The sequence below is a fragment of the Canis lupus genome, chromosome 14, assembly GCF_003254725.2.
Source record: "Canis lupus dingo isolate Sandy chromosome 14, ASM325472v2, whole genome shotgun sequence".
Classification (NCBI taxonomy): domain Eukaryota; kingdom Metazoa; phylum Chordata; class Mammalia; order Carnivora; family Canidae; genus Canis; species Canis lupus.
Window position 1 is genome coordinate 20,424,223 of NC_064256.1, and position 5,360 is coordinate 20,429,582.

Sequence of the window (5,360 nt, forward strand, 5' to 3'; positions counted from 1 at the left end):
CTAGAGACAAGGAACTTTTCTTGTCATTCACATAGCAATATTGGGTGAGCACTGACGATTGCTTACTTGGCACTGGAGACCCATTGCGAACAAGATACCCTTGTCTTCAAAGAGCTTACATTTGGGGTGGGAGGGAGATTTCTTTTCAGGAGGGAAGGGAGGGACAGAGACAAAAGGGGAGAGGGAAGAGGAAGGGAAAAAAGGCAAAGTAAACATACAATTTGTTTCATATTCTTTTATGAAGTGGTCAGTCAACTGTGGCCAAAGAGAAGACAGAGAGTTTCAGGAAGAAACAACTTAATGTATTTACAGGTCCTAGAGACAGGAGGCAGGGCACACTAGGCAGGGTTACCTGGGAAAGACACCAGGGTGATCAGGAGGCAGAGGACAGCAGAGGTTTAGGTTCCTGCTTTTTGGGGTATCTACAGGAAAGGCAAGGCAGGACATGGTGAACCATTTAGGTTTGGCCGGTTTGAGTAATTTAGCTGGGCTTTGCGCTATAGGGGTGGTCTCTAGTTGCTTGGCACCTGGTCCTGGCAAGATTACAACAGAGGAATAGGGTCTCCTGGAGTGTGGGGAGTAGATAGAGGAATATGGCTCTCGATTGGTTAATCTGCCTATCAGAGACCTGTTCCAGGCTTTGCCCTTTGCTATCTCTAAGAATTGGGAAGGCTACTCTCAAAAGGTGACATTAAAACTGAGCAGGATGGGGAGAGGGAGGTGATGCTTGGGTGGCTCAGTTGGTTAAGCATCCGACTCTTGACCTCAGTTCATGTCTTGATCTCAGGGTCACGGGTTCAGACTCTGCACTGGGCTCCATGCTGGGTATAGAATCTACTTAAAACGAAACCAAACAGAGCAGGAGGAGGAGCAATCCAGGGGAAGGAAAGAGTTTGCTCGGTGTATGCCAGGACATGCAACATCAGTGTGGCTTTAGCAATTACAAGGCAGAGTGGTGCCAGACGAAGTTGGAGAGGGAAACAGAGCCCAGATCACAGTAACGCTTTGCAGGCCTTCTCAAAGAGATTGGATGAGCACAAAGGTTTTAGGTGGGATATGATGTGACCTGAGTACTTCACTATTGAGTAGAAAATGGCTTAGAGAGGGCAAATCCTAGATGAGAGGAGCCCACTGGGAAAAGCCTTTTGGATAAGAGGTAACAAAGGGCTCAGCTACAGAGCTGGCTGTGGAGCTGGATGAGAATGGATTTGAAATATCACTTGGAGATACAATGAGGAAGAGTTTCTGATTGTTAAGGACAAAGACAAATCAAGATGACTGCAAAGTTCAAGCTGACAATGTTAATTTTGGGGCAAGTAGTGTTTAGGTGGTATGTCAACCACTGGAATGAACGAGAGAGATGAAAGAGGAAGAGCACTCAATCCTGGACCCTAGAGAACCATTACATTTCTATTTTGAATGAGATACAGGAACTAGCAAAAGAGGCTGTTAAAAAAGCAACAGACTCCAAAATAAGTTATTTGTGCTAAGCTTACATGACCAAACTTAGACCTCATACCTAAAACCTAACTGCCTCTCCCAGGAACCTTAACCAGGCAGTCTAGAATTAACTGAACAGCACTAATGGGGTCATCTCCCTGGTAAACAACTGCCATCCCCCAAAGAAATGTGACCTTGCCTGAAAAATTATCTCTTTGCTAAGATAAGTTCCTTGTTCCACTACCTTCTGCCTATAAAAGTCTTCCATTTGTACAGCTCATCGGATCTCCTATTTGCTCAATGGGCTGCTGAATGGGATTCATGAATCATTGAATAAAGCCAACAAGATCTTTAAAATTTACTCAGTTGAATTTTTTTAACAAGGTGAAAAAATTATTAGATCATCTAACTAAATTCCTACAGAATGAGTATTATCCTGACTTTAGAGACAGAAGTCAAGATAGAAGCCTGTGAAAAGGAACGAAGATCTCTGTGATCTGATAGCAAATGATTTCCAGAAAAAAAGAGAGACAGTGCAGAAGAGTACAAATGGGAGACCAGAGCAGAATGTTTTTAATAAAGTGCTGCCTACCAATATCAGTGCTAGAAATGATAGGAAAATTGCCACTGTGCAACTCCGATATAGTAATCATCCAGGCAAGATTCATTAGCAGATGCTGCAACCAAAGAGATGAAACATTTTAGAGAACAGAATATTCACATGGACTTACAAATGGAGGGGAAAAACCGACCTTATCGACCTGGTGGTTGCCACCTGAATCGGTTATTCAGATTCAGGATCACAATGAAACAACCTGTCCATATATCCTGATGCAATGCAATGTGAAGAACACATTACTTGTTAAATATTCTTGTCAAAATTGCTTAACCCGAATCAAATCAAGCCTTGAGTAATTTTACAGGAAATATAAATGATACTGACTGAATTAAGCTAAGACTCCAGGGAGAAACGATCAAATAAGTCCAGAATGCAGATCATTCTCTAAGACACCCTGCCTGCACTGAAAAAAAAAAAAAAAAAAAAAAAAAGTGTCATGAAGAAACAAACAAACAAACAAATGACAGAGCAACTGTTCCAGATTAAAAGGTAGTGAAGAGACATAATAAGTAAATGGAAACCTTGACTGGATCCCAGATTGGGAGTTGGGTTGGAAGGGAAAGCAACTACTAAAGGCATTTGGATTATGTTCGGATAAGCAACCATTAAAGGAAATTGGAATTTGGATCAGATATCAAGTGGCATGACAAAAGCATCACTAATGCTCTTAGGTGTTATGATTACATGGTGGTTGTGTAGGAGAATGGCCTTGTATTTAGAAGATGCAATCTAAGCCATGTAGAGGTGAAGGTTTATGATCTCTCCAACTTGCTTTCAAATAGATTCTCAGAACAATGAAAGCAACTATACTTGAAGACAAAAGCAAACGTGGAAGTGGTAACCGGTGATTGGTGAACAGAGGTGAAGGATATATATTAGGTCACTGAACTACTCTTTCAAATTTTCTCCACTTTAAACCCTTCAAAAGTTGTGCTTGGCATGGGGAAAGTAGGTCTCTCCAAATTATTCCCTGATCACATTTCTTTGTTTAGCTCCTTCTAATCACTCCTTCTATCAGCTATCTAGCTATCACCTATCTAGCTGTTTTCTCATTTGTTGAATCTCCCACTAAAATACAGACACTGTGTCCAGTTCACCATTATATCATAATGCCTAGCTCAGGGCTGGCTATGGGAAAGCCATTCAACGTCTTTAAATTTTTTTTAAGTGAACTGAAAGTTATTCACTTTGCAATAATAAAAATTAGACAAGGCTTTTTTTCCTCTTCTTGGCCTTCTATTTAATGGAATAAAAATCCTGAAAACCAGGAGAGAAAACTAAGAGAGCTATTGGGGTTCTCTCGACCCTACTCCTTTCACACTCAGAATTCCTTTGGTGGTCACACTCAGAATTCCTTTGGTGGAAAGCCAAGTGAGTAATGACAATTATGAGTAGCCAGAGAGAGGTGGGAGTGGGTGGTATGGTAGTGGTGCTGTTGAATTCTTCATTACTTTGCTGCAGAGACATCCACTTGCCTAGTTACATTGTGATTCTGGGATAGGATTCCATCTGAGCAAATCAAAATGATTTTAGAAAAAGGATCAGCCTTAGAGTAGTTATCATTAATAATTAATCTGTATACAAAATGAGACAGAAATATTGTATTACAGCTTATATTTAACTTTCCTTGTTCCATGTATTAGGAATGTTCACATTTAGCTATTGTAAAAGAAGTGAGGTTTGGTGAAAAACCAAAAGGATATTTGAATAAACCTATTGTCACTGAACATGATGTCAAGTTAAAGAGAATGAACACACTCACACCCCCATGGGACTTGTATCCACCTAGTGGTGACATATCCCAATTGCAGTTTTAGTGCTTTTGAGTGACTTGACTTCATAACCAACCAAACTCTTAATCTCAATATTTGATCACAATGAGATCATCGTTTATAAATGCAGTCTTTGTTATTAGATAAAACAAAATCCTTGACCCATAGAGGCCAAAATCAGAGTTTACTTTAAAAATTCTTTTTGTATTTCTAAGACAAATAATACATGAGCTTATTCAAGTTATATTTACCTTTGTTCAAATAACATTTCTAATAAATACAATAGACAAGTTTATTTTATACCTTCTGTATTCTGCTACTTCTCATGAATGTAAGCTTTTATTTATTTATTTATTTTTTTGGTAAGCTTTTATATAGTTGCTATTATCTAAAAACTAAAATAATGCTTTTTGGTTTTGCATTTCTAGTGAATAATATTTAATCTTGCTTTATTCATCTGTGATTTATATTTTTTCCTATGGATAATGAAAACAGCAAAAAAATGGTCATGATTTTAGCACGAAATAGTTCCAATATACATTAGTAAGATACTATTTTAAAATGTAAATAAAAACATAGGTCAAGTAGACAGTGGCCAAGGTTAAGAACAGTTCTGCTGTCTACATTTAAAAGTCATTAAAAGATTCATTGAGGGATCCCTGGGTGGCGCAGTGGTTTAGCGCCTGTCTTTGGCCCAGGGCGCGATCCTGGAGACCCGGGATCGAATCCCACGTCGGGCTCCCGGTGCATGGAGCCTGCTTCTCCCTCTGCCTGTGTCTCTGCCTCTCTTTCTCTCTCTCTGTGTGACTATCATAAATAAATTAAAAAAAAAAATTAAAAAAAAAAAGATTCATTGAAAAGCAGAACTCAAACTGATACTTAAAAAAAAAAACAGAAGAAATTATACAATAGGTAAAAGAGCCAATAAGGAGATCCTCATTGATTCCATGGCAGTGGCTTCATGTGGATGACAGTACAGCCTGTGACATTAGAAATAGATGGGGAGCCACCCCTCACTAGATGTGTGACCTTGAATATCTGTGAAATGTTAACAGTTATGTAACACTGATACCTACTTCCTCAGGACTGTAATTAGGACTCAATGAGATAATGAATGTACTATTTTTAGTGCACTATCTGGCAAGTTTAAGTAAATGGCAAATATTTTAATGATAATGATGCTGAAAATGGAAAAAAAAAGTATGAAAGGCGAAGTGCTTTGATAAGTTACAATGGGCAGAAACAAAAGCAAGTCTCTCTCCAGGACTTACGGTGATTTTACAGGGCATTTAATGAATGAAAAGAACTCTCCTGTGGGAGGCAGACACCCTTGGGCCTGACCCTAGCATGGCTAGGATTAACCATTTGGCCCTGGACAGCTGACTTCATCTCTCTCTGATGAAGGTCACAGTGGTTTCAATGGGGAGGTGGCATGACCTGCCAGCAGTGACCGTTTATTTCCTCTCTGTAGGCAAGGTTGGCTGCCATTAAGGAAGAGAGCTGAAGGAACACTCCATACTCATGGAGAA